Consider the following 11,777-nt stretch of genomic DNA (forward strand, 5'->3'; position numbering starts at 1 on the left):
CCCAAAACAGTTAAAATTCTATTAAATCCTATCACATAGAAGACCCAAAAAGCTCTTCAAAAATAATATCATCATGAGTAGCATTACTTGTAGCATCATTAGCATTTACAATAACTTCATTAGGAATTGCAGGCTCATCATCCCCATTTCCACGTTCTTTATATTCCAGAAGTTCTCCAAGATATTCAAGATCGATGGCTTTTGTATCTTGTTTCTCTAAGTTTTCATAGTTAGCCTTCATCTTCCAATTCATACGAATATAAACCAAATCTTCTAGCGTTTTTGGTGACAAGCTATTTCTCTTCTTTGTTTGAGTCGCTTCAAAAGCACTCCAGTTCCTTTCACATGCTGATGTGCTACACGGTTGACTTAAGATCCGGACATCAATCTTTTGAACGATAGGAATTGAACCACGATTTTGTAACCACCACGTCACTCCTGCATTTATGTAAATTAATACATCTTCCACAAGAAATAAGAAATACAAATCTCATAATGATAATATATATATATATATATATAGTTAAAATTATATATACTTACAAAGATGAATAGTTTCCATTTGATGATTAGCAATGGAAGTTAAGATATCATAACTCTTAGTATTGTACTCGGTTATTTGTGTACTGAAAGGTCGACGATCTGCATCATTACTTATCATATTTGTTGCTGCAAATACTAAGATCATGAATAACTAATGGATGACCATATTTTATCCTTTCAATAATCATAAACTTCGGATTTAGAAATTCCCACAACAAGCACGTGTAACTCATGAAGTATGTTTATGTCCCTCCTTGGATCAAATAAGTCTCGTTACTGCTTGTACCTTGTTGGATCATTATCACACCGGTGCTTTATCTCCTCTCTTGCACGTGTACCTCATGAAGTATGTTTATGTCCCTCCTTGGATCAAATAAGTCTCGTTACTACTTGTACCTTGTTGGATCATTATCACACCGGTGCTTTATCTCCTCTCTTGCTCTTTCCATAGCCTCAAACAGGTACCCAGCAGTCGATCCTTCACCATCTACCAAATGAAGTACTCTAATAAGAGGTTCCAATACTGATATCACTTCTTTCCCATAATCCCAAAAAACAATACCTTGAATCATATTTGTAACTTGTCTTCCTCTTACAACATTACATTGTTTCAAAGCTCTCCAATCAGGTGATGCAACCATCGCGTGCAGCCCATCTTCAACATCTATAATAGATTAAAGCATCAGAAAATTGTAAGCAAATCTAGTCGTACAAGGCTTTTTTAACTCTTTGCTTGTCTTACTCCTTAGTAATGTTGTGACTACTGGAAACCTATAAAGAAAATTCACTATCACCTTAGCTTCTTGAAAAACATCTTGTATCCAACCGATGTCATTGTTAATATCCTTGAGCAGTAATTGGACTCCATGAGTAGCACAATGGGTTTTGTAGATGTGAGGATATACTTCCATTACCATTTGCCCAGCACTCTCATAGTTAGAAGCATTATCAATAATAATATGTACAACATTTTTAGCACCAATCTCTTCTATGGCATTACAAAGTAGATTTTTGGGATACACTCCAGTCTTTCTTTCACTTGATTTTTCAATGCAGTACAAGAAAACAACACCTTTTGGAGAATACGCAGTCATATTTATAAAACAACGACCTTTAATTAAGATCGGTACAACTGTCAGACATAAGAGTACAACTGGATCCAATTTGAGACCATGAATTTTTAACTTGCGAAACATATTCAACAACTTCAGCCTTTGCATTTTTCACCAATTTTGTGCGGAGAGTTGAGTATGATGGTACTTTAAATCCACTTCCATAGTTCGAAAGTGCGATGCAAAAATCTATAAAGGACTGACTTTGAATAACATTGAATGCAATATTATTATCAAAGAAAAAATGCCCAAGTGCATGATCCACGTGTTCCTTGTCCTTCTTATCACACATGGATGGTACCGTAGTTTGACGCAAAGCAGGGAATCAGGGTATGTACCTTCATGTTGAACTCCCCCAGTGAGAGATGATGATCCAGTCTTCAACTTCTTATTTGGACGTTCCTTCTTCTTAACATGTAAAACAGCTTCAACTTGGACATCCTCCGGAACAAGCGTACAACCAACAACATCCATTCATGGTAAACAAGATAAATATGCCTTCAATCTTGAAATTCCTCAACTTTTTTTACATTTGAAGAATTTGCAAGTGAAGTGACCCTTTAAATCCTCCCCATATTGCCAAAAAGAATCTTTTCCTCTAACCATTTTGAGCACTTTCAAGTTTCAAGAAGTAAAAAATGGTAGAATATGTTATGGCTTCAAGAAGACAAGAACTAAACATTATGTTCTTATTCTCAAGTCTACTCTTATTCTGTATTTTTGTTCTTTAGTAAGTTCGGTTGAGTTTTTTAAAGTAGACTTTCCATTTCCAAATTCCAAGTTTCCAACTAAGGCCATTTCTTTTTAATTTCAAAGATCCGGACATTATAATTCGACAATAATAAGCCCAGCCTAAGAAATTCACGAATTAAACAACATCTTTCAAAACTTCACCGACTTATTCGTTTAATTCGCAAAACCTTATAATTTGTGCATAATTCGCGAATTAAACGGCGAATTACTAGCTATGCACCAAGATCTTGTTTCTAGAAGCTATAAATAGATAATATAATTAGCATTGAAGGACCCCCATTCAACTCCCATTTTATCTCCATTTTAGTATTCAATTAGTAGAAATTTTGCTTTCTAGTTTTTGTTCATTTAATTAGTGAGGAAAAGTGCTCTAGAGTGTGTAATTTTTCAAATATCAACATCAAATCAATACAGGCAGTTTCAATGTTTATTATATCTCGTCTTTAATTAATTATTCTTTCATGTTAATTAATAGCATGGAGGGCTAAGCTTCCACCCCATGGTGGAAAGTGAAAACTCTCCATGAAATTTTTGTTATTTTGTTTTTGTCCTTTTTGTTAGAATCTCCACTATATGCATTTTTCATAACATGAAATCCAATGATATCTCTATTTAATTGATTTTTACACTAAGGTTAACATGATTTCTATTACCGTGGAAAATACCCAATACGGGGTATTTTCCATTGTTAATTTATTTTTTTTGTTAAAAATATTTTAGCTAGACTCAACTTTATTAGTTATTAAGGGATTTTTGGGATTTTTTGTACTTCTTATTGTGGACATCGAATGCCTAAAATTTCTCATTTGGAGTAAAAGAGAATAGAATATTGAATTTAATATTGAGATGTTTTATTATGTTTTTAAAGTTATATTTTCCACTAATTCTAGAACTAGCATTTAAGATTTAGTGAAGTTTCGGAGAAATTAACAAGAGGTATAAAAATGAAATACAAGAATTGTTGGTGAGTTAGTAACTTTCTACCAAGGGTTTTAATAAATTGATCTTTGAAAATTAATTACTTTAGTTAGTCATTATTTCCTTACAAGTTACTTTTATTTTTAGTTTAGATAAGAAATTAGAGATTCTCAATAATTGTTTTAATATTAATCACCAAGTTAGCTATTGGTTTATGAAATCTCTTCTCCCCCATTTATTCACGTCAAGATGTGGATCGATACCTCACTTACTGCTATTCGATCTAATCATATTTTATTGATTATTTTGCAGTTTTTGAGATTTTTGTTGATTTTTTTTTTTTTTTTTTTTTTTGAAATATTTAGAGGGTTAAGGTAGACCCACGCCAGTTACATTGAAAGACACACTACTACAGAAAAGCTCATATACCACTGTTATATACAGTGGTAAAAAGCTTTTAGCCACTATTTTCCAACCGTGGTAACAGCTACCGTGACAAATACTTTTAATAGAACCGTGGTAAAAAGTACATATTATATACCACGGTTTTTGTCAACACCGTGGTATTATGATTTGCGAACCGTGGTTAATAGTCCTTATAGTTTGCTCTATTCGATGTGGACCGTGGGAAATAGTTATGATAAATACGTCGGTTTGATAAAAACCGTGGTTTATAATAATCTCCTTATACCTCAGTTATTGCAAAACCGTGGTTTAATGACATTTAAAAAAAAAATAAAAACCCCTAATTATTCGATTTTCATCGTATTCAACCCTGGAACCTGTAACCTACCCATTTTCACTATATCCACACTGGATTTAAAAACACATTGCTCAAATAAACAATTTATAGTGCAACAAACAAAAGAAATAAATTTAGACATTGAATTGCTAAATGAAGTTCGAACTTTTTCGAGTCATAAATAATAAAAGAACCATCCAAATCTACTTGTTCCATCCAAAACATCAAAATAATAATGACCAACTTGTTCCATCAATTAAAAGAGCAATCTACTTGTTCCATCTAAAACATCAAAATAATGGTGAGATCGACCAAGTACCGAACCTTAACTGGAATGGGTCAAAACCCAGCTAAGACATAACGCTTGGCTCGAACGTTCCATTATGTTGGATGAATCTAAGAATTTCAAGTCGAATAGCATCAAGTTTCTCTTGTGTGTATGTATCTTTGAAGCTTAGATTTGTCATCTACACGATCAAAGATCAAAAGATAATATAATAACTAAATAATTAATGAAGAGTAACACAAAATAGACAATGCTAATGTCTAACGACTTATACCTTATTTTCAAAAGAATTATCTAAACAAGCAGCTTCTATTATTTCTCTCATAAACTTCATTACGTAATACCCCCACTCTTTATTGCCAAGTTGGTACGGGCCCTCAGTACAAACATAGAAATTATTCATAAGCATACATTTTTCCAAACACACAGTATCTATGCATAAGAATTTGTTTATTACCATAATCCTCTCCCACTTCACTGGACCTTTCCATCCTTTCCCTTCAAGTCTTTCTATTGTCATGATCGTACTTCAAAATAAGATCAATGTAAAACTTAATTAGTAAGTAAAAGATAGCATGTAATGATCTAACTATTTCATATACATACACACTCATGACAAACCTGCTAAAATAGATATCCATATCATTAGGTGGTAGATTATGCATTGAATCCAACCAATTAAAAGTCATCCGTGATAAATTAATAACAATCAAAACCCAATGTCCACTACAAAAAGATTAGGCATGTGTGGTTAAAAAAGAAAAATTAACGATTAAGATACGATGTTAAGTTAATGACAATCAAAACCGAATGTCCACTAGAAAGAAGAAATAAAATATTTAACACTATACAACAACCCTAGTACATGGTTATTGAACTAGCCTAGCCAAGTAATGATGCTACTAGTGACAGAATTTTGATCAACAATTCTCACTACGCATGGCTATTGTTTAAGCCTAGTACATTTTTGATGTTTATTGTTTGGGGTATGAGCTTCAATTCTTTTTACATTACCTAGATACAAGCCTACAAGCATTACTTTGCTTGTGCTTCATATAATTTTTAAATTAACAAGCAAAAAGAAACTACACTCCTCATTAAATTTCTTTAATTTAACTTTTAACTTAACAAGCAAAAGGAAATTAACAATTTGAAAACTCGTGTAGTCATGTACAACCAATCATCTATAAATAACTAACTCTCTGCCTGTCCGTCTAGCCACTTAAACCTATGGTCTCTTCTTCTTTTTTCGCTAAAATCTTAAACCTATGGTCTCAATAGGCAAGGATTATGAGAATCAGGTGAATCATATACTATCAATAAAACTGAATAAATATCCTTGCTTTCAAAGTTTAGAAACCATTAAGACACAAGCTTTTGAGACCCTTTTACCAACTCCTTATCCTACCCACCCCCTTTTCTTTCTTTTCCCAAGATACAAATTAAAGTCATACAAGCCTACTTAAATAGAATAGGAACCAAACCAACATATGCACCTTCAGTAAGGAGAGATGAAATAAAATATGGAGGCAAACCTAGATTGGAAAAGTAAGTGGCGTCCCCTTCTTTAGGCTTGCATCTATCTATATCACTACACATGCATGTGATTAGACTTGCAAATAAAGGGGATTGAAATCCAAAACCTAATACTCACTAAAGATACAAAAATTAAGTCAGGAAGTTATAGGATTGCAATTAAAAGCTTCTCAACCATAAAGTTCTCTTGGACTGCCTACCATATATGGAATATAAAGTATCATGGCAAGATGATATCAGCACATATATGGCACACTAGTTCGAGAAAAAATTAACCATGTCTAAGTTCATACTTACCACTAACTATTTGAAATATAGTAGGAAAATCAAAACTAAACAAGTAGAGTAATGGGATCAAAAGACTGCCACAAAAAATGATCCATTTAATTTACGAGATAAATCTTCAATTTTGAGCATTCAAAGTTCATCCTTCAATATGTATTGGTGTACATGATGTAGCAGTCCACAAAACCCCAATTGACCCACAAACCACATAATAGCTCATTAATTGTACATGTCAAGGACCTCCCTTTGCCATCTTATGTAACTTAAACATTTCAGACTTTATAATGTATATAAATCCACTCTTTCACAATGAAATACTTTAAACCCATAACATATATGACACATATACAGTTCCTAAGTATAAGTGACAATATATAATACCTCCAAAGAGCTTAAACAACCGAGGAAATCCTCAAAACCCCAATACCAAAGAACAGAAAATTGAAAACTAAGACGATAACAAAATCATCATACACATACATATGAATTGTGCATACTACACCCTACAACGAAATCCAACACCTTTATAATAGGTAATTTTTTGTCAGATTGTTTCTTCAACACCGCCTAAAAGAGAAGAACTAGCCAATCACAAGACATTTATATTAAACCTTTATTAATGCACCTTCAAAGAACAAAAAAGTAGGTCAAAACAGGTTGAGGTGCACCTTCTTAGAAAACACAGATTGACAAGAACCTCGTTATACAGTACAAAAAACAAAGCTTAAGACTAAGGTATTTGTACATGGAGTTAATAATGGATACTACTCTATATAAGCATCTTGGTGTCAAGAAAAATAAAATAAAAAGGGCTTCAAGGGTTGAACAATCACACCCCTGCTTAACCATCCCTAAGGCAACTGATAAATCATTCCATCATTTAAAGATAAAAAAATCCAGGCAACAGAGCATGAAATTAAATAAACCCATAAGCCAAAAACACACACACACACTCAGACGCAAGCAAGACTATTCTTCGAAGTCTCGCATTTCTTCATTCAATAATTCTGATTCAAACGATGTTCATCTCTTCAAAAATGGTGAAGGACTTGATGAGCTGGTTTAGCAAAGACTAATGTTAATGGAAAAAGAGACAATGGCTTCATTTCTTCTGGTTAATTATCTTTTTCCACCCACTAACAACCATTTACACTAATTATCACAATACGATCATCAGCAGTCATATTTAGAGTTGTGATCAATAAAAACAAACTTGAATCATGCAAAATGTAGAAACATACCTCAATGTTTAACCCCCAATCTGAACCAACCAGCATATCACTAAGCTAGTTGCCCTCTCGACACAAGCTGCAGCAGTATTAGCCATACTTATCCCCCTCTCTTTCCTTCACCAATATTACTTCCCATAAACCAATTATCATAATTATGAATTAGTCAAAAGGGTAGATCTTTATACTAAAACATAAGCTAGTACGCACTACTAATCAATTAATCTGTCAAATTTGTCTCAAAATTCAATAATTCAATAATTTGAAAGACACCCAAGTCACCTGTTCAGCTAAAAAGCATAAAACTCAACCAAATCTATTGAATTGAAAGTCCCAACATGTAAACATGATGATAGAATAAAAACAATTGCAGATTTGGGTTTCGGTGGTTTTTATTACTTGTTGTATTATATTTTGATCTGAAGAAACGAAAGAGAAAGATTTTGGACATTTTGAAGATGAGCAACTTCTATTGTTCTTTTTTTTTCAACAAAAAAGTCTAAAGTTTTTACCCTAACATTGAAAATCTTAAAAACTAACCATTTTTAAGAGAAGAGAGGTTGACAGAGGGGTTGGCCGAGTGATAACCAGAGAGTGGCGGAGGGAAAACTAGCATAGAAAGAGAAAGAGAGGCTGAGGAACCATTTTTTCCGTTACTCCACAAAAGTAAAATTTGGTGGGGGACTTGGAAAGATGTAGAGTCTATTCCAATGGAAGTTGCAGAGAAAAAGAGCGAGGGCAAGGCTTTAGTCAAAACATAAGATTTTATCGCCACGGTCCATAACTTTAGTCAAAACATAAGCCATTGTTTTATATAAGTAGTGGGATATCGCTTGTAGTGCCGTGGTATATGGGAATATAGCAGATTAGATGCCACGGTTTTCACAAACAAGTGGCATGAACTACTATAAAAAATGTTAAACTAATTTCTACCGTGGTATATAGATATTGGCCACTGTTTTTACAAAAATAGTGGTATACACATTCTAACCTACCGTGGTATATGTGCATTTTTGTAGTAGTGACACTAGCCCGAAGGCTTACATTGTCTGAATGCTCATCAACCCCGAAGGGAACCTAGCCCGAACACTTTCGCCGATGCACCATTTTGAGCAAAACCAACCGCCTCCACCTTGTCCATGAAGACTTGCTTTCGCTCCTTGGGAACCTAGCCCATAGGCTCTCGCCGATGCGCCATTTTGAGTAGAACCAATCGCCTCCACCTTGCCCATGAAGACTTGTTTTCGCTCCTTGGTCCACCTATCATAGCAACACTCTTGTCACTAGCCTTAAGACTCATGATAAGTACACAAAACTGTGTTTTAAACCCCGTATTACATTTAGGTCAATTATGTGTTTAATAAATATAAATTAATTGTATTTTCATGTTTTCACAGGTTTTGACAGTCAACGATAAAATACACACAAAACCTGTGTTTTAACACATAATACGATCGAATAAAACTTGGTCTTGAAATCTTCTGTCTCAACCGGTTAATGCTCACAAATACCAAAATAAAGCTCATAGACTCAACGGGTCAAAACAAGTCAATAGTGCCAAAAGGTCAACCAAATTAAGAGCTCATTTCTTCTTATTCTAAACTCCAAATTCTACAAGTGACCTGACCAAAAGATCAGTGCAACCTGCTATATCCAATGCCAAATTTTGCAAAAAGTCGATTTTCGGGTCTCACTGATAAAAGCTATGCCCCCCCCCATTGGAATGGGCCCCACTATGGAAAGAGCCATGAAACAAGTCAAAAGAACAAACCTAATCCCCTTAGCCAGCCAAAGGAGTCATTTTCGGGTCAAGACTTGGTCAAACTAACCTAAAATAGTCCGAAGATTAGGAGAAAGTTCAAACGGCGACATCTTCCGTTTCCTAACTCTGATTGAAGCATATAACCTGTCAAAATGATCAGCGTAGAAAACTCTACGCAACGGTATATTGCTTTTACAAAATGGACATATGGTTTGAAATCAGAGATAAAGCCAAGCACATTACTATTTATCGAAGATGACGTAGATATTTTAGATTTTTTATTATTTAACTTTTTGTAAAGTCAAAAGATTAATAGTTCCGAACAGTGTCAAATAGTGTTGAATAGTGTCAAATAGTGCTTACTATTCCTTAAAGTCAAAAGTTGAATAGTGATCAATTCTCAGTCGTTAGATCAGATTTCTAAGATTCGATCATGACCGTCCATTCAACTATAAATATAAGGGTCTTAGTTTTAGTTTTTCTCATTGAATGGTTACCATTCAATCATAGGATTTAGAGTAGTTTTACAGTTTTTCTACTGTAATGAAGAATTTAATTTTCAGTTTTTAATTAAAATGTTTTTAATTCAGTTTTATTTTATGTTAATTAGAACAACTTAACACCTTAGTTCTGTGATCTCAGAGCAGAAACTCTGCCCGAGTGAGGATTATCTTCGTTAGGGAGGGTGTTTCGATAATTATAACGATTAGAAATTGAGTAAGTTGACCCAGAAATAGGGTTCTTAATCGATTCCACGCACTAATAACGCTCGTTCATAAATGAATAGTCGTTATTAGGGATAAAAAAATTGAGACTAACTCTTTAATAGAGATATGATTCGCTTAAACGGATTTTCTATCTCTGAAATCAAAGTCTATTTTCTTTTATTTTCATCATTTTCTCACCTAAATTCACTTTCACAAATTCACGTGATCAGATTAGTTTTGTTTATAAATAACGTTTTACAATTTTATTGAAATGTAAACAAAATGACAATCCCGACCGCTGTTTTACAGTCAGATCAATGGCGCCGCTGCCAGGGATCAATGGCGGGAAAATCATTCATAGTCCACATTAGTACCACCTTTAGGTTAAAGATGGTCTTAGTAAATGCATCATAAACCTCCACTCCCTTATTCCACAACTCCGTTAAATAATCAATAAGTGGTTGTAGATATACGTCGATTTCATTTCCAAGTTGCTTTTTTCCAGGAATCAATAATGCTAGCATCAAATGTTCCTTTCTCATGCATAACTATGGCGAGAGATTGTACGTACACAACATGATTGGCCAACAACTATGTGTTGAGCTAAGATTACTAAATGGGTTAACTCCATCAACAGCAAGACCAAGTCTAAGGTTTCGTGGCTCTGCTGAGAACGATGGCCATTTCTTCTCAACTTCTTGCCATGCCTCGGAATGTACTAGGTGTCGCATGTTACCATTTGTACTCTTATTATTGTGATGCCACCTTAATTGTTCAGCTAACTTTGGGAATTGAAACAGTTTTTTAAACCTTGGTATTAAAGGAAAATATCTTAACACCTTTGCGGGAACACTTTTCTTAATCTCATTGGTCTTGTCATCCACGAACCATCGCGAAGAATTGCATTTCCGACATGTATCAATTTTCTCATCCCTAAAAAGATAATAATCATTAACACAGGCATGTATCCTTTTCTCTTCGAGTTGAAACTCTTTGATTAACGAGTCTGCCGAGTATGAGGAGTCAGGAATGGTGTTCCCCGCTGGTAACATATCTTGCAACACCCTTAGAAGCCCATCAAAAAACAAATCTGAAACACCATGCGTAACTTTAAGCTTGTACAAGACAATTGTTGCTGCCAACTTTGTGTATTTGGTGCAACCTGGATATGGGAGTTCGACATTTTCAAAGAACTCTTCAAACTCAGCACCGGTTCTCTCTTCAGTAATCCCTGGTTCAAAAGCATCCTCATGCTCAAATGCAGCTTCACATAATTCATGTGTCTCTGTGGTTTCTATACCAGATTTCACTGAATCTAATGGTTCCCTCGTCCAAAACCAAGTAGTATAAGTCATATCCATATCGTTTATCACCAAGTGTTCGACGACCTTATTATCATGTCCATGATGAAAATTCTGACATACTTTGCAAGGACATCTCAATTTCTTTTCTCCTGTTCTAGTTTTAGCAAGTTTCGCGAAGTTCTTGGCCGCTTTTCTATACTCTACTGCATTTCTATAAAAAAAAAAAAAAAAACAAAAACAAAAAAGAAATTACTAAATGTGTGGTAAATATATGTCAAATTTTATGGAAGGCAATATAGGGACTTCTTTTTAGAACCTCTGCCAATGGACCCAAGCTTTGTCCATCATTATGCTACCACTTCCTAACTTCAAACCTTATCTAACCATAAACAAAAGAATTAAGTCACTAAATTAAACCACTTCCTTAGTTATTTAGCTTACACCTACATTAGCACGCTAAACTATATTATTGAAACTAGAACACATTATCACATCAATCAATGATCAAAACTTGAACCAGCAACAATTAAACCATAGATTAAGTAAACATTAACCACCAATAGTGCTAGCTATTAATACAACCAAAATAAAAGAAAGCTA

At 34.1% G+C, this 11,777-nt stretch overlaps 1 long non-coding RNA gene across 1 annotated transcript; it reads right to left on the reverse strand.

Annotated features, from left to right (window-relative positions):
• Positions 1-4,193: 4,193 nt before the first annotated feature.
• Positions 4,194-5,784, reverse strand: LOC147523976 (uncharacterized). Its single transcript, XR_015196832.1, has 2 exons — positions 4,812-5,784; positions 4,194-4,535 (listed from the first exon to the last, which is right to left on the reverse strand). It is a non-coding gene; the product is annotated as an uncharacterized LOC147523976 (long non-coding RNA).
• Between the last annotated feature and the right edge of the window lie 5,993 nt (positions 5,785-11,777).

This window comes from Coptis chinensis, chromosome 1 (assembly GCF_015680905.1).
Source record: "Coptis chinensis isolate HL-2020 chromosome 1, ASM1568090v1, whole genome shotgun sequence".
In the NCBI taxonomy this organism is placed as follows: Eukaryota; Viridiplantae; Streptophyta; class Magnoliopsida; order Ranunculales; family Ranunculaceae; genus Coptis; species Coptis chinensis.